Source organism: Canis lupus, chromosome X, assembly GCF_048164855.1.
Source record: "Canis lupus baileyi chromosome X, mCanLup2.hap1, whole genome shotgun sequence".
In the NCBI taxonomy this organism is placed as follows: domain Eukaryota; kingdom Metazoa; phylum Chordata; class Mammalia; order Carnivora; family Canidae; genus Canis; species Canis lupus.
The window spans coordinates 57,165,339-57,190,165 of NC_132876.1; the positions used below are offsets into that span (position 1 = coordinate 57,165,339).

The 24,827-nt window shown below is 33.4% G+C and overlaps 1 protein-coding gene and 1 pseudogene across 2 annotated transcripts in view; one reads left to right on the top strand and one right to left on the bottom strand.

The window, feature by feature from the left end:
- LOC140628026 (dachshund homolog 2-like) overlaps positions 1 to 24,827 on the bottom strand; it is a 536,985-nt gene that overhangs the window by 231,344 nt on the left and 280,814 nt on the right. The gene's annotated exons all lie outside the window — the stretch shown is intronic.
- On the top strand, positions 289 to 995 carry LOC140627811 (small ribosomal subunit protein eS8 pseudogene; annotated as a pseudogene).

Consider the following 24,827-nt stretch of genomic DNA (forward strand, 5'->3'; position numbering starts at 1 on the left):
CTCATGGTCACTAAACCAGCCCCACAAGAAATGTTAAGTGAGACTCTGCGAGTGGAAAACAAAAAATAATGAATAAGAGTAAGAATAATTGGAAGAACAAAATAAAATGATGTAAATGATACCAAATATCTGAACCACGAAAGGGATAAGACTAAAGAGTGAGTTAAAAAATAAGCAACCATGTACTTAATATAGACTTCTATATGCAGAAGATGTCATATGTAAGCCAATTGGTTACCACAAATAAAAAAAAAACAGTAATACATCTTTCACAGGTAGTGCCAAGAGATGGGAATCTCTCAAGACAACTGGCACAAGCATCATAATACTGGGGGCAATAGAAAGCCCTACCACAAAAAGCGGATGTATAAGCAAGGATGCACCCCCTTGTCAACACTAAAATTTGCCCCTGCCACATTCATGCAGTCCACATTTGGGGAGACAACAAGAAGAACCAACCTTTGAGTCTGGATGAGGGGGAACTTCGTCTGGGGCTCTGACTGTTGTAAGTATAAAACAAAGATCATTGATGTTGTCTACAATGCATCCAACAAGGGACTCGTCCACACCCAAGACCCTGGTGAAGAACTGTGTCATGCTCATTGACAAAGCACTGTACCCACAATGGTATGAGTCCCAGTATGCACCGCCCCTAGGCCACAAAAAGGGGGCAAAGCTGATGCCAAAGGAGGAAGATATTTTAAACAAAAAAATCAAAAGGAATATAATGAAAGGAGGAAAATGCCAAAATCAGTAGTGTTCTGGAGAAGCAGTGCCAAAAAGGCAAGCTTCTTGCATGCATCACTTCAAGAATAGACCAGTGTGGCTGAGCAGATGGCTATGTTCTAGAAGGCAAGGAGGTAGAGTTAGAGTTCTATCTGAGGAAAAGAAAAGCTCAGAAAGGCAAACAAATCTTCCTAGCTCATATCTTTGGTCATGTAACAAAGGTATTTTTGTTCAAAGCAAAAGCAGTTATAGGTATACAAAAAATATAAAGAATAATAAACTAATATATATCACTTAAAAAACCCCAGTAAACCATGAGAGACAGAGAAGAAAGAAAAACAGAAAAACTACAAAAATGAAAACAAATCAAATAACAAAATGACAATAAATACATACCTTTGGGGGCACCTCGTTGGCTCAGTCAGTTAAGTGACCGACCAACTCATGATTTCAGTTCAGATCATGATCTCAGGGTTGTAAATTCAAACCCTGTGTCAGGCTCTGTGCTCAGGGTGGAATCTGATTGTCCCTCTCTATCTGCTCCTTCTCCTACTCTCTCTCTCTCTCATTCATAAATAAATAAACAAAATCATAAAAAAAACTTTGAACGTAAATAAACTAAAAGCTCCAATCAAAAGAAATAAGGTGACAGAATAGATTTTAAAAAACAAACTTATCTATTTTCTGCCTACAAGAGATGCATTTTAGACTAAAGATACCTACAGATTGAAAGTGAGGGGATGGAGAAATACTTATCATACAAGTGGATGTCAAAAGCAAGCCACAGTAGCAATACTTATATCACATACTCCAAAACAAAGTCTGTAATAAGAGACAAAGAGAGACACTACATATTAATACGAGAGACAATCTAACAAGAAGATACAACAATTTTAAATATTTATGCACCCAAAACGTGAGTACTCAAATACGAAAAACAATAACAAACATAAAGGAACTAATCAATGCTAATACAATTGTAGGAGCCTTTCAATCCCACTTACATTGGTGAATAGAACATATAAACAACAACAAAAAAGAAATAGTGGGTTTGAATGACACATTGGATCAGATGAATTTAACAGATATATGCAGATCATTCAATCCTAAAACAGCAGAACACACATTCTTTACAAGTGCACATGGAACATTCTCCAGAATATATCACACACTAGGTAACAAATTAGGCCTCAATGAGTACAAAACAACTAAGATTATACCATGTATATTTTTGACCACAACACTATGAAATTTGAAGTCAATCACAAGAAAAAAAATTGGGGAATACTACAAATACATGGAAGTTAAACGACATGCTACTAAACAATGAATGGGTCAAACATGAAATCAAGTAAAAAAATTAAAAATGCATGGAAACAAATGAAAATGGAAACACTACATTCTAGTATCTTTGATATGCAGCAAACACTGTCCTACGAGGGAAGTATATAGTAGCACAAGCCTATCTTAAGAAGTAATAAGAATCTCAAAACAACCTGACCCTACACCTAAAGGAAGTAGGAAAGGAACAACAAATTAAGACTAAAGTCAGTAGGAGGAAGTATATAATAAAGATTAGAAGAGAAATAAATGTCATAGAAAGGAAAAAAACAATAACAACAAAGAGAGAATAGATCAATGAAATCAGGAGCTGGCTCTTTGAAAGTATCTACAAAGTTGATAAATCTCTAGCCAGACTTACCAAAAAGAAAAAAAGAGAGAGAAAGGAATTAAATAAACAAAACAAATGAGCAAGAATAACCACCAACATCACAGAAATACAAACAAGTATAAGAGAATATTATGACATGCTATATGCCAACAAATTGGACAAACAAGAAGAAAGGGATAAATTCCTAGGATCATATATATTACCAAAACTGAAACAGGGAAAAAATAGAAAACTTGAACAGACCAATAACCAGCAAAGAAATTGAGTCAGTAATGAAAAAGCCCTCCACAAACAAAGGTCCAGACCAGATGGTTTCACAGGCAAATTGCACCAAATATTTAAGGAAGAGTTAACACCTGTTCTTCTCAAAATATTCCAAAAAAATAGAAAAGGAAGGAAAAATTTCAAATTCATTCTGTGAGGCAAGAATCATTCTGATACCAAAACTAGATAAAGACAACACAGAAAAGGAGAACTACAGGCCAATATCCCTGATGAATGTAGATGCAAAAATCCTCAACAAAATGCTAGCAAACTGAAATAAAAAATACGTTTAAAATATCATTCACCATCCCAGTTGAATCATTCCATTCAAGTAGGATTTACTCCAAGGATGCGAGGGTGTGCAATATTCATAAATCATTCAATGTGATAACCACAACAATAAAACAAATGATACAAACCATATGATCATCAGAATCAATATAGAGAAAACATTTGACAAAGTACAATATCCATTTATGATAAAAAGCCTCAACAAAGTGAACTTCCCTCTAAACCTTTATACTTCAACATAATAAAGACCCATATATGAAAGCCCATAATTATCATACTAAATGTTGTTAACTTTTCTCCCAAGGTCAGGAACAAGTCAAAGGCGTCTCACCACATTTATTCATAATTCTGGAAGTCACAGTAATCAACAACAAAAAGAAATAAAAGGCATCCAAATTGGTAAAAAAAAAAAAAGTAAAATTGTCCTTATTTGCAGATGCCATAATACTATATATAGAAAACCGTAAAGACTCCAACAAAAAGCTACTAGCTACTAGAATTGATAAACGAATCCATAAAAATTGTAGGATACAAAATTAATGCATGGAATTCTGTTACATATCTACACACCAATAATGAGGTACTGGAAACAGAAATTAAGAAAACTGTCCTATTTACAGTTGCACCAAAAACAATAAGATACTTAGGAATATATCTAACCAAAGAGGCCAAAGATTTGCACTCTTAAATATATAAATGATGATGAAAGAAAGTGAAGATGATACAAAGAAATGGAAAGACATTCCACGCTCATGGATTGGTAGAAAAATATTGTTAAAATATTTATACTATCCAAAGCAATCTACACATTTAACGCAATCCCTATCAAAATACCACTATCATTTTTCACAGAGCTAGAACAAACAATCCTAAAATTTATGTGGAACCACAAAAGACCCTTAAAAGCCAAAGCAACTTTGGTAAAAAAAAAAAAAAAAAAAAAAAAAAGGCAAAGCTGTAGGTATCACAATTCCATGCTTCAAGTTATATTACAAAGCTACAAAGCTGCCGTGATCAAGACAGTATGGTATAGGCACAAAAACAGACATATAGATCAATGGAACAGAAGAGAAAACCCAGAAATAAGCCCACAATTATATTGTTAATTAGTCTGATAAAGCAGGAAAGAATATCCAATGGGAAAAAGACAACCTCTTCAACAAATGGTGTTGGGAAAACTAGTTAGCTACATACAAAAGAAAGAAACTAGACTACTTTCTATCTCCATAGACAAAAATAAATTTAAAATGGATTAAAGACCTAAATGTGAGACCTGAAACCATAGAAATCCTAGAAAAGAGCAGAGGCAGTGAGTTTCCTGACATTGGCCATGGCAGTATTTTTCTAGATATGTCTCTTGAGGCAAAAGAAAAAAGCAAAAATAAACTATTGGAATTACAACAAAATAAAAAGCTTCTGCACAGCAAAAGAAACAACCAATAAAACTAAAAGGCAACCCATGGAATTGGAGAAGATATTTGCAAGTGGTGCATCCAATGAAGGATTAGTATTCAAAATATATAAAGTGTTTATAAAACTCAACACCAAAAAATGAATAATTCAATTAAAAAATGGGCAGAATACATAAAGAGACATTTCTCCAACGAAGACACCCAGATGGCCAACAGACACATGAAAAGATGCTCAATATCTCTCATCATCAGAAAAATGCAAATCAAAACTACAGTGAGATATCACCTCACACCTGTTAGAATTGCTAAAATTAACAACACAAGAAACAAAAGGTGTTGGTGGATGTAGAGAAAAAGGAACCATTGTGCATTGTTATTGGGAATGGAAACTGGTATATCCATTGTGGAAAATTATATAGAGGTTCCACACAAAGTTAAAATTAGAACTACCCTATGATCTACTAATCACACTACTGAATATTTGCCCAAAAAATATAAAAACACTAATTTACAGGTATTGTCCACCCTTATGTTTATAGCAGCATTTTTACAATAGCCAAATTATGGAAACAGTCCACATTTCCATTTACTGATGAATGGATAAGAAAAAGTGGTGTATATAAACATTTTTAAAATATTTATGTATTTTAGGGAGAAAGAGAGATGAGGAGGAGAAGAGTGAGATGGAGAGAGAGAATCTTATGCAGACTCCCCACAGCATAGAGTCCAACATGGGGCTTGATCTCATGAAACTGAAATCATGACCTGAACAGAAATCAAGAGTTGGATGCTTAACTGACCCAGCCATCCAGGCATCCCTACACAATTTAATATTACTCAGCAATAAAAAAATAATCAAATCTTGCCATTTGCAAAGACATGGATGGAGATAGGCAGTATAATAAGTGAAATAAGTCCATCAGAGAAAGAAAAATATCATACAATTTTACTTATATGTAGAATTTAAGAAACAAAAAAAATGAACAGAAGGAAAAAGAGAGTCAAACCAAGAAGCCAACTCTTAGGCATAGAGAAGAAGCTAATGGTTAACAGAGGGGAAGTGGGTGGAGGATGAGTAAAATAGGTGATGTGGATTGAGGACTGTTGTGATGAGCACTGGTTGCATATGAAATTGTTGAATCACTGTATTGTATATCTGAAACTAAAAATAACACTGTATTTTAACTATAGTGGAATTAAAAAAAAACACCAAAGTATTCAATTTAGAGCAAGCTACTGGTGTAATCCTCTTATTTATTTATAGTTTAATCTGTTATTTTTCCTTCTTTTTTTATCCTTTATCTTATATGTGTTTTTATTTCAGTATTTTATTCAATTAAATGGAAAACCATCAATGTTGTTTTCTCTATGTGAATAAACAGGAACTCTTCAGTGACAATTCCAAGTTGACAGGACCCTACAATTTGTACAGAAATTTTTTGGCCAAGTCTCTGCCCATACTTTCTAAAATGATTGTCATTTTTCTAAGAAATTTTGACTCTGTATTATTTTTCCATAGGAAACTTATCCAGTAAATAAGAGACCAAGGCTTTCAAAGGGTGAATGTCAAAAGTAAATTAGACCTCTGGACATGAACTCAAAGGAAAATCAAATGAAATATTTCTTCTATGAATTTGTAATTGCATACCAGGAAGCAAAGAATAAGATAAACATTTTTCTGTTTGTTTTTCACTTTCACGGAAACTCCATTCTTATATGCTTTTAGATGGTCACATTTTGCTGACATTTACAAACATTTCATGTTGATCTTACATGGGTCACATCAATCACCTATAGTTTCAATGACACTTTGTTAAATAAACTGTCATGAAAGATTTATAGAGAATTTGATAAAAGTAAAGAAGATGTAGTTTAGCTTTTAAAGATGCATTACCCCTTTTCTGAGGTGTAATATCACATCTAAAACACCATTACGGTTTTCTAGCAATAAAAAGAAAAAAGAAAACTTTCTCTCACAATTTCACTTGCATAACATTCTTCTTCCAAACACTGGATGTGGAAGTGGGAAGGAGAACCTCACCTCCAATTTAATACTCCTTAGATGTAATGGTTGTGTATTGATCCCATGTTAAGAAACATGTGTAAGTTAACAGTATTTGGAATTTATTCACTAAAGAACAATTAAATAAATGAGTCCTTGATCCATTTCATGAAAATAAGTGCTTCCCTCAAACACTTGAATAATTGTATTCTGAATTGGAATGTATATAGATGACAAAAATGGCGCAATTAATTCCTCACACATTATTAAGGTATTCAAGTGGAGGAGGGTTACTAAAAAGCTATGCCAGAATTCAGTTTTTAAAATAAGCATAATTACAATTCAAAACCATTTAATTCAATTTTATGTTAGCAGTTACCTTAGACATTTGGGTTGTTTTGTTTGTTTACTTTTTTCATGAAATTAAAAATCCGTGTTCATTAGACCTAGATTTGTAAGGTATCACTAAAACTCTAGCAATTTGTGCAAGGCATGAAATAATATGTTATACCATTGTGTTTGCAATTATATATCTCATTGTGATAGGAGAACAGGTAATAAAAATTTTAACATAACAGATCTCTTTTTTTTTCATTTTACATGTGAATTTGTTGGAATGTGCTAATTTAGAATATAATTCCAAATTGTGGCATTGTTCTAGTCCCCCTTGTAAGTTTCCTTGTTTAATTCTCTACTTACTGACAGATCTGGGTTATTTCCCTTGTTATCAGTTCTCAGGAAAAATTTAAAACTTTTTAGATCACTGAGTTTTGTTGCCTGTAAAAAAAGGGTACAGTCTGGTAATGAATAATTAATAATTTTAAAATCTTAGACCTTTATGTTTAAAAGAGAAACCTATATATGCTTAAACCTCAAAACTTAAGTGCTTAGTACAGTATCTTGCATGTTAAGTGCATATGATTTATGCAGCATTAATGTATGCATTGGTTATGTTTTTAAAGGTGAGATTTGACCTGTTATATAATCAAATATGTGCTTTAAAAAATAAGCTCAACTTTAACAGAATTCAACATTACAAATGGTTAGAGTACACAAACCTTTCTTCAAGTTTCTTGAGTTTCTTTAAGAATCTCAAAACAGTACCCCTATCATGATTTATTCCAATGATAGAAGGCTGAGGTTTTTAGTTTTTTATTCTAGTTAAACAGTGAGTACTGAGGAAATCAATAATATAATACACAGACAGCTTCTTATTATACGTCTATTAAAAATTCAAGATCCCGTAATGGTATTTTCATTTTATCAAGGCGAATTTGAGTAAAGAATTTAACTTTAGAAATAGAAATGCTAAGCACTCGACTTGATAGCACCAGGTCTGCACACTTACTAACACATCAGAGCTGTTTTTATTACAAAACTATTGCCATTCTAATCATTACATCGATCTGGTAAATTGAAATTGGGAGCCTCTGATCCACTAAGTGAAACTAAACATCTCAGAAAGCAGAGATGACAAAGAATAACCAGGACATTTAAATTATTTTTAGTATTTACAAGTTAAGTTTGCCAAGCTAAAGGTCAGAAAAATATATTTGCATCCTACATTGTTACACAAACTTAGAGGTTAGTAAAATACATTTAAATCCTCATGAATTCCAATAAGCAAACACATAAAGCCTACAGCATGGTGCCAGGTACATAGTGAGTGCTCCAAGAATTGTTTTAAATGACTAAAAGAATTTTCTCAGAATGCATTTTAAAGTAACAAAGTTCTTGCAAAACTGCAATTAACTCTTTAAAAATTCTTTGAGTAGCATCTAGATGCCTTCTAGTAGTATTTAATATTTCAATACAGCTTCTATAAATATTTTTTCTGATCTACAACATAAGCTTCATATGAAAACAAGTTTTGCATGGGTAAACATGTTATAAAATAATTGAAGAACAAAATAGCATGTTATTTTCATGTTTGAGGTGAAAAAATTAATTTTGGGATGCTTTCATGATTTGAAATCAATTGCTTATTTAAAAACATCCCTCTTAAGGAAGGCACTTGTGATGAGCACTGTGTGTTGTATATAAGTGGAAAATCACTAAATTCTATGCCTGAAATTAATATAACACTGTATATTAACTAACTGGAATTTAAATAAAAACTTGAAAAAATAAAATAAAAACATACCTCTTATTGCTTTTATTTTAAAATATTTTCTATTGTTAAAATGCCAATACTACCAAAAGAATCTGCAGATTTAATGCAATCTCTATCAAAATGCCAACAACATTTTTCACAGAACTAGAACAAATAATACTCAAAAGAGCCAGAGCAATCTTGAAAAAGAAAAATAAAGCTGAAGGTATTACAACTCCAGATTTCAAGATATATTAAAAAGCTGTGCTATTCAAAATTGTATGGTACTAGCACAAAAATAGACACACAGATCAATGGAACAGAATAGAGAGCTCAGAAATACACCCATGATTATATGGTCAATTAATATTAGACAAAGGAGACAAGAATATGCAATTGGAAAAAGCGTCTTCAACAAAAGATGTTGGGAGAACTGGATAGCTACATGCCAAAGAATTAAACTGGATTACTTTCTTTTACCATACCCAAAAATAAGCTCAAAATGGATTAAGGACACAAATGGGAGAACTGAAACTATCAAAATACTAAAAGACAGCTCAGACAGTAATTTTTCTGACATCAGTTGTAGCAACATCTTTGTAGAAATGTCTCCTCAGGCAAGAAAAAAAAAAGCAAAAATCAACTATTGGAATCACATCAAAATAAAAACATTCCCCACAGCAAAGGAAACAATAAAAAAACTAAAACACAATCTACTAAATGGGAGAAAATATTTGCAAGCTGCATATCTGATAAATAGTGTCCCAAATATATAAGGAACTTAAACAATTCAACTCCAAAGAAAACAAATAACTCAATTTAAAAATGGGCAGGGGACTCCTGGGTGTCTCAGCAGTTTAGTACCTGCCTTCAGCCCAGGGCGTGATCCTGGAGACCTGGGATGGAGTCTCACATCAGGCTCCCAGCAAGGAGCCTGCTTCTCCCTCTGCCTGTGTCTCTGCCTCTCTCTTTCTCTGTGTCTCTCATGAATAAATAAATAAAATCTTTAAAAATATAAATAAATAAACCAACAACCAAATAAATAAAGCTTAGTTTTAAAAAAATTAAAAAGGGGCAGAAGACACAGACATTTTTCCAAAAAAGACATCAAAATGGCTAACAGACACATGAAAAGATATTCAACATCACTCATCATGAGGCACATGGAAATCAAAACCATAATGAGATATTATTTCATACTTGTCAGAATGGCTAAAATGAAAAACACAAGAAGCAAATGTTGACACGGATGTGGAGAAAAAGGAACCTTCTTGCAATATTGGGATTGCAAACTGGTGCAGCTATTGTGGAAAACAATTCACAGGTTCATCAAAAATTAAAAATAGAATTACAATATGATCCAGTAATTCCACTACTAGGCATTTATTTACCCAAAGAATATGAAAACACTAATTTGAAAAGATATATGCACCCTTATGTCTATTGCAGTATTATTTATTTATAATAGCCAACTTTTGGAAGCATCCCAAGTGTCCATCAGTAGATTAATGGATAAAGAATATCTAATTATATATAGAAAATGGAATATTACTCAGTCATAAAAAAGAATGAAATCTTGCTGTTTGTAACAACATGAATGAATGTAAAGGGTAAAATGCTAAATGAAATAGGCCACTCAGAGAAAGAAAAATACTATATAATTTCAATCATATGTGGGATTTAGGTAACAACCAATAAAAAAGAGACAAACAAAAAAATAGACTCTTAACTATAGAGAACAAATTGATGGTTACCAGAGGAAATACAGGTGAAATAAGTGAAGGGGATTAAAAGTACACTTATCTTGAAGAGCACTGAGTAATGTATAGAATTGTTCAATTACTACAGTAACTGATTATAATTTATTATTATACACCTGAAACTGATAGAACACTGTACACCTGAAGCTGATATAAACTGATAGAAAATATATACACCTGAAACTGATATAACACTGTATATAACTATACTAGAATTAAAATTATATATTAATATATAACATATATAAATACATATATAATAAAGAACTACAATTCCTATCATGATTTTCAAATTGAAGAATCTTTTTTGACTTTGAGCTTTCCCCAGTGTTTAGTTTTTTATGAAAACTTAATTATGTAAAATATGATGCAAAACTATAAAAGATCTTTAAAAGTAAACAGAGGAGATTGGATGTTTCAGTCATAAGCTTAGACTCTGAGACAGTGAAAAGAGCAATGTGTAAGAAAGAGAATTTTAAAAAGCAAAAAATTTTTCTTTCATATAATTTGCCAATCAAATATCCCAGAACAATCAACTAAATAATTACTAAATGAAGAGAGGTGTTTTATTGAAACTCAACCACTGTGTTCTTTCATATTTCATAGATGTATTGTTAAGTATTGCCAGGGACAATCCACTTTTGGACCTGCCACCCCCTGAACAAATACCAACAGATACAAAATTTCACCCTTCTTTCACCAGATGAGGCCTTAAAATGTTAGTTTCAGAACTTTTGCACCTTTTCTCTCTTCCCATAAAATTCCTGCCCAATATGTATGTTGCATGCTTATTCATTTTATTCAGGCTCAAATGCCACTTTCTCAAAATAGCCTTTCCTGACAATATTAATTGAAAGAACATCCCAAAGTCATTTTCATTTTGTTTCTCTCCTTCATTTTTCCTCATAACATTTATATCATATGACTTGCAATTTATTTGTTTAATTGTTGATTATCTGCCTCAACTATAATGGAGGTGTCATTTTGTTTTGTTTATTACTGCATTTCTGTGTCTAGAACAAAACCTAGCAAATGTGACCAATAAATATTTTCAATTAATAAATAAATAAACTTGAATGTAATTAATAAATAAATAAACAAATTTAGGAGCCTGTATTTAGATACACATTACATATATATTACCCAACTGTATAAGTTAAATTGATTGATGAGATTCTTGCATATGACTGACCTTGCCCCTGGATGCCTAGCTGCTCTCAACCAGTCATAAACATAGTTAATACCTGTAAAAGGCCATGCCTCATGATCCTTTCTCTCTGGATCATAGTTAACACATATAAAAGGCCATGTAGTATTCTGGCTCTTACCATTGTTGTTATTCACAGAACTGCTATTTGTCTTCATGAATTAGAATTCCTTGAGTACCACACTCTGTTAATTTATTCATTTCATTCTCCCCTCCTTTTGCCACCAGCTTAAGGTTGCATTCTAACTAAATTATTGAGATAATTCTTGAATCCTCACCTTCATATTCTATTGCTAGGTAGGGAAGGGGACATCTCTATTATAACTACATTATCTATGCCTAGCCATATCGTATACAAACTGCAGATAATAAAAAATAAAAAAAAATATTGCTAGAATTCAGATTTAAAAACACTTTCCCTCTAGAAAAGCAGATAATAGGGTTAAGTTTAACTTCTCAGAAACCATTCAAGCAAGAAGGGGGTGTTTTGAGAGAGAAAAAAAACACCAATGTAGAATTCTATATTCTTTAAAATTATCCTTCAAAGGTGAAGATAAAATGGACTTTCTCAGAGAGAGAAAGAGAGAGAATCTGTTGCCAGTAGATCTGCCTTACCAAAAAAAAAAAAAAAGTCAAAGTAAGTTATTCAGTGAGAAGGAAAAATAAATAGGTCAGAAATTCAGTCTACATAAAGCATGAAAATTAGAGAAGGAATAAAAGAAGTTAAAATAAAAACCTTAAATTTTCTTATTCTTAACAGATGATTGTTCAAAAGAATAATAGCATATTCAACAGTTATGGCTTATATATAAGTGAAATGAATGATAGCACTGATACAAGTTACAAGAGGGAGGAATCAGAAATATTTTATTATAAGGCAGTTGCAATGATTGAGGAGTAGTATAATGTTATTTGAAAGTAGATTCAGGTTCGTTTTATATGCATATTATATACATTAGGGCAACTACATAAAAGGTTTTAAAAAGAATTATAATTAATATGCTAAGAAATAAGAGAAAATGGAATGATATAAAATGCTCATTTAAAACCAGAGAGGAAAAATAAATAAATAAAAATACAATAAAATAAAACCAGAGAGGGCAGGGTCACATGAGTGGCTCCATGGTTGGGTGTCTGCCTGCAGCTCAGGGCGTGATCTTGGGTCCAGGGATCAAGTCCCGCATCCGGCTCCCTGCTGGGAGCCTGCTTCTCCTTCTGCCTATGTCTCTGCCTCTTTCTATGTGTCTCTTATGAATAAATAAATAAATAAATATCTTTTAAAAAATTAAAAATAAAACCAGAAAGAGCAGAAGAAGGGTAGAAGACAAAAATAGGAAAAAATAACAAGGACAACAAACAGAAAAGAGTAACAAATATGGTAGATAGCAGTCCAACTATATAAATTATCATTTTTAATGTCAGTAGTCTAAAATATACCAATAAAAGATAGAGATTATCAGAATGGATCAAAAAACAAGATCCAAATAGATGTCTACAAGAAAGCCACTTTAAATATAAAGATGTGTAGATTAAAAGTAAATGAATGGAGAAATATATACCATGATAACACTAATCAAAAGAAAGCTGTATTAGCTATATTACCTTCAGACAGAGCAGACATTGGAGCAAGGAAATTATTTGGGTTAAATAGGGTCATTACATAATGATAAATGAGTCAATTATCCAAGAATACACAGCAATCCTTAATGAGTATGTTCTAAACAACAGAGTATCAAAATATGCAAGGCAAAAACTGATAGAATTGCAAGGAGAAATAAAGGAATCCACTATTATAGTCATAAGCTTCAACAGATCCAGCAGGCAGAAAATCACTAAGGACATAGTTGAACTCAATAGTATCATCAATCAACTGGATATAATTGGCATGCATAGACTGCTTCAACAAAAAAAAAAAAGCAGGATATGCATTTTTTTCTCAAGCTCACATGTAACATTCACCAAGACAGATCACATCCGGAACCACAAAATACACCTCAGCAAATTTAAAATAAGAGAAATTGTACAATGTCAGCTCTCAGACCATAATGCATTTAAAGTAGAAATAAAAAACAAAAATAGCTGGAAAATCCCAAATACTTGAAGATTAAACATTACACTTCCAAAAAACAAATGTAGCAACAAAAATCTCCCTAAAAACTTTTAAAATATTTTAAAAATATTTCAAACTAAGTGAAAATGAAAATACAACTTATTCAAAATTGTGAGATGCTGTGAATGAAGTATTCGGAGGGAAATGTAGAGCACTGGATGCATATATTTTAAAACAGTAAATATCTGAAATCAGTAATTTGAGCCTCTATTTTTTGACTAGAAAAAGAAGAGCAAATTAAATCTGAAGTAAGCAGGAAATAAGAAATAATAAGTGAAATTGAAATCAATGAAACTGAAACAGGAAATCAATAGAAAAAAATTTTAAAGGTTGATTCTTTGGAAAACGCAATCAAATCAGTAAGACTCTAGCCATGCAAACTATGAAAAAATAGAAAAGACACAAATGTTACTAATATCACAAAGTAAAGAGGGACATCACTACAGAACTCATGGTTATTATAGGATAACAATAGAATATTGTGAACAATTTTATGACCACAATTTGGTAACCTTTATGAAATGGGCCAATTTTTCTTTATTGGAGTTCAATTTGTCAACATATAGCATAACACCCAGTACTCATCCCGCCAAGTGGAAATGGGCAAATTCTTTTAAAAAACACAGTTGAAGAGAGGTAAGATGATGGAGTAGTCAGGAAGACCCTATGCTTGCCTCATCCTTTGAACACAGCAAGATAAATATCAAATCATTCTGACCACCCAGGAAATCAATGTGAGGACTAAGAGAAGAAACTGCACAACCAAAGGGAGAAAAACGGCCACATTGTAGAAGGTAAGAGATGCAGAGACATGATTTGGAGCAGAAAAGAATGGTATATGTTTCAGAGGGGAGGGAGCACTGATCACAGAAAGGGGAGAAAAAACCCAGTACTCACCAAGTCTATTGACCATAGAGTGCAGCAAAGCTTCAGCTTTAGTGGAAATTGGATCTGGCCACTTTTAACAAGCATTCCCAAGTGTACCTAGTTAAAATTCACCAAGCACTGGCCAAGGTCTAAACACTCTCCACTGCAGGCAAGTAGAAATGCTGCAGAGGTCTGACCTGAGGGAAAAAGCAGCCAAAACACAGCAGCAGAATGCACACAGCATATGCCAAAAACACTTCTTGAAGCACCAGGCCCTTCTTAACATAGCCATTCCTCTCAGGAGCAGGAAACATAATGGACTTTCAGACCACTGAGAAGAAAACTGAAAACTAAAAAAAGTGCCACAATCAGAAATTCATCCCAAAAGAAAGAATACTAGGTCATGGTTGGTGATCTAATCAAAACAGGTATAAAGAATATGCCTGATGTGGAATTTAAAGCAGCAATCATAAGGATACTATATGGGCATGACAAAGGCATAGATGACACAAAAGAGACCCTGACAACAGAGATAAAAAAAAAACCCTGAAAACTAGACAGGCTAGTTTAGACAGACTAGAAATAGAAAAATGCTATAACTGAGATACAAAACTGATGGGATGTACTTAACACAAAGATGGAAAACTAAGAGGAATTAATAAGTGATCTAGAAGACAAAATTATGGAAAATAATGAAGCTGAAAAGAAGAGGGAAAGAAAAATATTGGATCACGAATGTGGACTTACAGAACACATGACCTCATAAAGTGTAATTACATTCATATCATAGCAATTTCAGAAGAAGAGAGGAGAAAAGGGCCAGAAGGTTTATTTGAACAAATTATAGCTGAAAACTTCACTAATCTGTGGAAGGAAACAGATATCCACATCCAGAAGGCACAGAGAACTACCAAAATCAACAAAAGCAGGCTAATACCAACACATAACAGTACAATTTGCAAAATACAGAGATAAGGAAAAAAAATCCTAAAAGTAAGCAAGGGGAAGGAAATCCCTAACTTTCGAAAGAAGACAAATAAGGTTAGCAGCAGACCTATCCACAGAAACATGGCAGTCCAGAAGAAAGTAGCATAATATATACAACGTGCTCAATGGGAAAAATACGTAGCCCAGAATACTTTATCCAGCAAGGCTGTAATTCAAAATAAAAGGAGAGAGAAAGAGTTTCCCATACCAAAAAAACAAAAACAACAACAACAACAAAAAAAACTGAAGGAGTTCATGACCACTAAACTAGTCCTGCAAGAAAAATTAAAAGGGACAGTTTGGGAAAGAAAGATCAGAAATGACAAAGACTAGAAAGGAACAGAGAAAATCTCCAGAAATTACTTTACAGATAACATAATATCACTAAATTCATATCTATAAATAATTATTCTGAATGTAAATGAATTAAAAACTCCAATCAGAAGATACAGGATATCAGAATGGATGAAAAAACCAAGACTGATTTATATGCTGCATACAAGAGAATCATTTCAAACCTAAAGACACCTGCATATGGAAAGTGAGGAGATGAAGAAATATCTATCATGCAAATGGACACCAAAAGAAAGCTGGAGTAGCCATACTTATATCAGACAAACTAGATTTTAAACCAAAGACTGTAACAAGACATGAAGAAGGGCACTATATAATAATAAAGGGGTCTATCCAACAAGAAGATCTAATAATTATGCCCCCAACTTGAGAGCACTGAAATATATAAAACAATAACAAAAATAAACTCATTGATAATAATACAATAATATTAAGGGACTTTAACACTCACAGCAATGGAGAGATTAAGCAGAAAATCAACAAAGAAACAATGGCTTTGAATGCACACTGGACCAGCTGGACTAACAGATATATTCAGAAAATTTCATCCTAAAGCACCAGAATATGTATTGGTTTTGAGTGCACATGGAACCTTCTCCAGATTAGATTGCATACTAGGTGACAAATCAGTTCTCAACAAATGCAAAAAGATTGCCATCATACCATGCATATTTTCTGACCACAATGCTATGAAACTTGAGGTATACCACAAGAAAAAAAATTGGAAAGACCAAAAATACATGGAGGGAAAATAACATTCTACTATGGAGTGAATGGGTTAACCAGGAAATTAAAGAAGAAATTAAAAAATGCATGGAAGCAAATAAAAGTGAAAACATGAGAGTCCAAAACCTTTGGGATGCAGCAAAAATGGTTGTAAGAGGGAAGTATATAAAAATACAAGCCTACCTTGAGAAACAAGAAAAGCCTCAAATTCATGACCTAACCTACACCTAAAGGAGCTAGAAAAGGAGCAACAAATTAAGCCTAAAGCTGGCAGAGAAGGAAAATAATAAAGAATAGAGCATAAATAAATGATATAGGGGGAAAAAACAGTAGAACAGATCAATGAAACTAGAAGTTGGTTCTTTAAAACAATAAGACTGACCAACCTCTAGCCAGACTTATCAAAAAGAAAAGAGAAAGGACTCAAATAAATAAAATCACAAATAAGAGAGAAGAGATCACAGCCAACACTAAAGAAATACAGTTATGAAAGATAATTATGAAAAATTAAATGCCAACAAATTAGGCAATCTAGATGTAATGAATACATTCCTAGAAACATATAAACTACCAAAAATGAAACAGGAAGAAATAGTAAATATGAACAGACCCATATCCAGCAAAGAAATTGAATAAAAAATCATCCAAGAAATAAAGTCCAGGGCCAGATGGCTATCTAAGAAATTCTACCAGACATTTAAAGAAGAGTAAATACCTATTCCTCTCCAATTGTTCCAAAAAATAGAAATGGAAGGAAAAATTTGAAACTCATTCTACAAGGCCAGTATTACCCTTGCTCCAAAACTAGACAAACATCCCACTAAAAAAGAGGTACAGGACAATATCACTGATGAAAATGAATGCAAAAATTATCAACAAGATACTAGCAAATTGAATCTAACAATACATTAAAAGAATAATTCACCACAATCAAGTGGAATTTATTCCTGGGCTGGAAAAACCCACAGTAAATATAATCTTCATCATGGAAAAAGTGAGAGCTTTTCCTCTTGAGTCAGAAACAAGACAGGGATGTCCACTCTCATCACTATTATTTAACATAATATTAGAAATCCTAGCCTCAGCAATCAGACAACAAAAAGAAGTAAAAGGCATCCAAATCATCAAGGAAGAAATCGGACTTTCACTATTTGTAGACAAGATACTCTATGTAGAAAACCTTAAAAACTCCACCAAAAAATTGCTAGAACTGACACATGAATTCAGTAAAGTTGTAGGATACAAAATCAACATACAGAAATCTGCTGCATTTCTGTACACCAATAACAAAGCAGAAGAAACAGAAATCAAAGAATCCATTGCATTTACAATTCTACCAAAAACTATAAAATACCTAGAAATAAACCTAACCAAAGTGGTGAAACATCTGTACTCTGAAAACTATAGAAGAGTTATGAAGGAAATTGAAGAAGACAGCAAAGAAATGGGAAGACATTCTATGCACATGCTTGGAATAACAAATACCATTAAAATGTCTATACTACCAAAAGCAATGTACTCATTGAATTCAATCTCAATCAAAATACCACCAGCATTTTTCATAGAGGTAGAACAAATACTTCTAAAAGTTGTATGGGACCAAAGGACCCTGAACAGCCAAAGCAACTCTGAAAAAGAAAAGTAAATCTGGAGGAATCATAATTCTGGACTCCAAGCTATACTACAAAGCTTTAATGATCAAGACAGTATGGTCCTGGCAGAAAAACAGAAAAAAAGATCAATGGAACAGAAGAGAAAATCCAGAAATGGACTCACAACTATATGGTCAACTAATTTTCAACAAAGCAGGAAAGAATATCTAATGGATAAAAGTCTCTTCAACAAATGGTGTTGGGAAATCTGCACAGCAACATGCAGAAAAATGAACTGGATCACACTCTTACACCATGAACAAAAATAAATTCAAAATGGGTGAAATAACCTGTATGTCAGACAGCAAACTGTCAAGATCCTAGAGGAGAACACAGGCAGTAACCTCTTTGACCTTGGCCATAGTAACTTCTTACTAGACCTGTCTCCAGAGGCAAGAGAAACCAAAGCAAAACTGAACTGTTGGGACTTCATCAAGATAAAAACTTCGGCACAGTGATGGAAAAGATCAACAAAACTAAAAGGCAGCCTACAGGATAGGAGAAGGTATTTTAAATGACATATCTGATAAAAGGTTAGAATCCATCGAAAGATGAATGGATAAAGTAGATGTGGTCTATGTATACAATGGAATATTACTCAGCCATTAGAGGTGACAAATACCCACCATTTGCTTCAACGTGGATGGAACTGGAGGGTATTATGCTGAGTGAAGTAAGTCAATAGGAGAAGGACACTTTATGGTCTCATTCATTTGGGGAATATAAAAAATAGTGAAAGGGAATAGAGGGAAAGGAGAAAAAATTAGTGGGAAATATCAGAAAGGGAGACAGAACATGAGAGGCTCCTAACTCTGGGAAACGAACTAGGGGTGGTAGAAGGGGAGGTGGGTGGGGGGTGGGGGTGACTGGGTGACAGGCACTGAGGGGCCACTTGATGGGATGAGCACTGGGTGTTATTCTATATGTTGGCAATTTGAACACCAATAAAAAATAAATTTATAAATAAAATAAAAAAAATAAAAATAAATTATTCAGAAAAAAAAAGTTAGAATCCAAAATCTATAAAGAACTTATCAAACTAGGGATGCCTGGGTGCCTCAGTGGTTAAGCGTCTGCCTTAGGATCAGAGCATGATCTTAGGGTCCTGGGATTGAGTCCTGCAGCAGGCTCCCTCTGCCTATGTCTCTGCCTGTCTCTTTGTGTTTGTCATGAATAAATAAATGAAATCTTTAAAAAAAAAAAAACTTATCAGACTCAAGGCACCTGGGTAGCTCAGGTCTAGCCCAGGGTCAGGCTGGGATTGAGCCCTGTCTCAGTCCCCCCAGGCAGTGAGGGTCAGGGGGTGTTCTTGTCCCTCTCCATTTGCCCCTCCTTCTGCTCGTCCTGCCATTCTCAAATAAAAATAAATAAATAAATAAAATCTTTTTTAAAAAATTTAAAAATAACAAACTCAACAACAACAACAACAACAAAAAACCATGAACAAACGAAAAAACAAATAATGCAGTTAAGAAACGCACCCAAGAAGATGGGGTGCCTGGGTAACACAATCACTTAAGTGTCTCTTGTTTTTGGCTGTGATCTCAGGATCATGAGATCAAGCCCTGTGTTGGACTCTGCACTTAGCATGGAATCTCCTTAAAAATCCCTCTCCTCCCTCTACCCCTATCCCTAGCTCTCACTCTCTCTCTCATTCTCTTTCTAATAAATAAATATTTTTAAAAAGGCAGAAGACAAAAATGGACATTTTTCTGAATAAGACATCCAGATGGTTAACAGACACATAAAAAGATGCTTAACGTCACTCATCATAAAGGAGATACAGTGGCACCTGCATGGTTTAGTTGGTTAAGTGGCTGCCTTCGGCTTGGGTCATGGTCACAGGGCCCTAGCATCAAGCCTCACATCAGGCTCCCTGCTCAGCGGGGAGCCTGCTTCTCCCTCTCCCTCTGCCTGCTACTCCCCCTGCTTGTGTTTGCTGTCAAATAAATAAATAAAATCTTTAAAAAATAAAATAAAGGAAATACAAATCAAAACCACAATGAGATACCACCTGACACCTATCAGAGTGGCAAAAATTAACTACACAGGAAATAACAGATATCGTCCAGGATGCAGAGAAAGGGGTATCCTCCTACATTCTTGGTGGAAATGCAAAATGGTGCAGCCGCTCTGGAAAACAGTATGGAGGTTTCTCAAAAAAGTTGAAAATAGAATACCCTACAATGCAGCAATTGCACTACTATCCTTTGTATCCAAAGGATACAAATTTGTGATTCAAAGGGGCACATACACCCCAATATTTATAGCAGCAATGTCCACAATAGCCAAAATATGGAAAGAGCCCAGATGTCCATTGACAGATAAATGGATAAAGAACAGATGGTATATATATATATTAAGTGAAATAAGTCAAAGAAAGACAAATATCATGATTTCACTTCTACGTGGAATTTAAGGAACAAAACAGATGAACATAGGGGAAGGGAAAAAAAGAGGGAGGCAAACCATAAAAAAGACTTTTAATGATAGAGAACAAACTGAGGTTTAATGGAGGGGGGGTGGACAGGAGGATGGGCTAAATGAGTGATAGGTATTAAGGAGGGCATTGTTGTGAAGACTGCTGGGTGCTATATGTAAGTGGTGAATCACTAAATTCTATTCCTGAAAGAATATTACACTATATATTAAATAGCTAGAATTTAGATAAAAACTTGAAACATTAAAAAATAAAAAAATAATATTAAAACAGAAATAATTTTTTTATTTTTTTAAACACAAATAATAAATATATTAAAAACATATCTGCCAATGCTCTTATAAGAAGAAATAGGCAATTTGAAAATATATTTCTATTAAAGAAATTGATCAGTAATTACTAAACTTTGAAAAAATACAGTACCAGGCCTGAGATGGGTTTACTAGTGGATCCTACCAAACCATTAAGGAAGAAGTTAAATCAATTCTCTAGTATACTTTCAGAAGATAGAAGCAAAGGAAATACTTCCTAACTCATTTGAAGAGGCTAGCCTACTAGACAAAAATTTTACAAGAAAACTACAGACTAAATCTCTCATGATACATCAACAAAATATTAGCAAATTAAACTCAACAATGTACAATAAGAATTTTACACCAAGACCAAGTGTGTTTTATACCAAGTATGGTTCAACTTTTGAAAATCAATTAATGTACTCCATCAAATGAAGTTAAAGAAGAGAACTACATGTGTTGCATCTGTATTTATGTTATTCCTCTAATAAAAAAAATTACTCAGAGGAAAATGCAACTGGTCTCAGTTCCATTTTGCCACAGGAATTTAGCCTTGAACAGGATGAAAACCAGAGTTAACTGCTTTTGAGAAAAAGTTGAACGCTACAGAAGGGTTGCACTTTTATCTTTAATTTAAAATAGTAGTTGATAAAAGTTTCCTTATGAATATGACATCTGAATTTTTAATGTTAACTTAACAGAAATATTACAGTTATGTTACATAGTCCAGTGGGAAATGGAAAATTCAAAGGACTGTTCACATTTCATAATACCCTGTGAACTAATTAAGTGTTGATTAGTGAACTATAGATCTCCCTTAGAGCAATTACAGAAGATATCATATCAAGTTATTCTGAAATATATTTACTAGTGTATCAAATTCATTTAAAAATCAAACAATATTCATAAATTATTATGGAATAATAACATTCATAAATGCAAAATGCCACAAATTTAGTGGAGACAGATTTCATTTCTTTGGAACACTAATCCCTTATTAACAAGGCATAACTCAGTGCCATCTTGTACATTCAGAGTTTCATTTATTTGTAGAAAGTGTAGCTAAGCCATTTTAAGAATGAGTTCATAATCTTGTTCTGCCATATCTGGCCAGTTTTCTGTAAGTAGAGTATACAAACTGACATTCTATTCAACGTAAACTCATTTATGTACACTGAGATAGGGTCATAGGCCTTTAGAAATAATATAAATTCAACCTTCTATTTTGGATTAGTTTTTTACCAGGTTTTTGAGAACTTAATATTGAACAGATAATAATATAGAGCCATCTTTTGTTCTTTCCTATCACAGTAAGTACCTGATAATATGCCACCATTGAGAAATTAAATGAAGGGTTAACTTCCTAGCCTGATTTTACAGAACAGTTTAACTTTCTAGCTATGTAATTCCAAAAAAGACATAAAAAGTGAACTTAAATTATGCATTTGTTACCACAATTGCACCTTGAATGATTCTTCCAGCCAAATCATCTATCAAAGCTACCAATAGCTTGAAAAATGGGGTTTCATCTCCTTTTATTTTTCTACCTATGTTCTAGTGAAAGTTCTAAGTCCCTAGAACACTACTTGGTATACAGAGGCATATGAAAAAATAAAATAGGAAAGGAAAACTAAAACTACTCTGGATAAATCTAAAACATCCAACAAATTTATTAAAGAAATGAAAATGTTATATATGAGCTTTACATATTTAACCATGTGGGCCTAAGCAGACAAGGTTTGTTTAGATACCTCTATAGGAAATAGCAACCTGTAATCTCATGGATTAGGGCTGAAATTATTTCTTCAACCAATTTTATGTATTTAACTGACACGTACATATACTCTTCCTGTGTACAAGGCATTGTCCTAAGGTCTTTACAGATAATAACTCATTTAGTTATTAAGACATCCTTAGAGGCAGGTCCTATTATTACCATCATCCTTGTTTTAAAGATTTAGAAACTAACAGACAGGGAGCCTCGGTGGCTCAGCGATTGAGTGTCTGCCTTTGGCTCAGGTCGTGATCCCGGAGTCCTGGGATCCAGTCCCACATCGGGTTCCTTGCATGGAGCCTGCTTCTTCCTCTGCCTATGTCTCTGCCTCTCTGTGTCTCTCATGAATATATAAATAAAATAAAATAAAATAAAATAAAATAAAATAAAATAAAATAAAGAAATTAAAAGACACACAGCTTGTCCAATTTGTCCATTTGCTATCACGATAGCAAATGATGAATCTAGAGTTAGTCTCCCCAGTCTGACTCCAGAGCCCATGTGTTCAACCACACACTATACTTCTTTTAAGAATAATCTTATTGATATTTTCTAGCTCTCCAATGACATAATTGTATCCTGTAGTCTTAACAGTTTTATTTTTATAATGTGATTCAAAATCGACAAGCACTTTTTTTTTCAGAGATTTCATTTATTTATTATTAATGAGAGACAGAGAGAGAGAGAGAGGCAGAGACAGGCAGAGAGAGAAGCAGGCTCCATGCAGGGAGCCCCACGTGGGACTTGATCCCTGGCCTCCAGGATCACGCCCCGGGCTGAAGGCGGCGCTAAACCGCTGAGCCACCAGGGCTGCCCTGTACTGACATTTCTTGAAGAGAATATGCATGATATCAACTTCAGTGGCTATTATGTCATCTTAAATTTTAAAGTATTATTTGGGACTTTATACAGCATGTTTACATTACATTTAAGCTATTGTCTTTTTGATTTTTAAATTATATAATATGGAAACTAAATAATAAACGAAATAAACTAAATAATAGAACTATTTCAACTTTCTTGCAACGTTTGCATCTTCTGAATTTAACAGTCTTACTGTAGTTTTGAAATAAATAGTATTCTAACTTTTAATAATGTACAAACTTCTGTTTAGGTGAATTGGGATTTGAAGAACACTCTAAATCTTTTCATTGCTTAACCTGAAAAGCTTTCAACATCCATTTCTGAAATTAAAGAAATACTGACACCACCTCAATCTTTTGCTTTCTAAAGTAAAATTCCAACCATTATCTTTCCTGGAAATAGAACAAGCATGTACATAAAAATTTCCCTTATATTGCCAATTAGGCCATTTGATTCAGATTTTTCTAGCCTTGGTTGTTTTTAATTTCCATTTTCTGAACCAAGTTTTAAAATATTTAATGGTTTTTTCTTCTTACAGATTATATATTTAAGACTTTTTTATTTCTATTTGAAGGATGCCTGGGTGGCTCAGTGGTTGAGCATCTGCTTTCAGCTTGAGGTGTGATCCTGGAGTCCTGGGATCAAGTCCCATGTCAGGCTCCCTGCATGGAGCCTGCTTATTCCCCTGTGTCTCTGCCTCTCTCTCTGTGTGTGTCTTTCATGAATAAATGAATAAAATCATTTTAGAAAAGATATACATTTATATTTGAAAGATTTATCATTATTTCATGACAACCATAGTTAGAATAACACTTCTTTTTATAAGAAAATTCTTCTTAGTGATCTAAAATCAACTTTAGTTTCAGGAAAGAAAAGTCTGATGTTTAGAACATTTCCAAGTAACAAGCCAGCTATAGTCTCTGAATCTGTGGAAATATTTATAAGACACTGCAGAAAGGCTGTTCCTACCAGTTATAGTCCCAAAATGGACTTTTTCCCACAATCCATCGCATATTGAAACCAAATTTATTTCATAGAAATAAATCACTGATAAGAAAAAGTAGCAAAACTCTTTCTCCAGAGTAGAAGAACTAATCCTCAACAATTTTCCATTGATTGAAACCTTACATCCTGAATTTATAGAAGATTTTACTCAATATCCAACATTATTTCCAGAAAAAAAACATCTAAACACTACATCTCTCCCTCAATGTAAAACAGTACTTTGTAAGCCAATTAAGAGGTATGATTCATGTATAAGATACAACCAACCCTAAACTTCAGTCCACAGCATAGCCTGTCTTTAAAGATAAAGAACAGATTCATTAAATTAA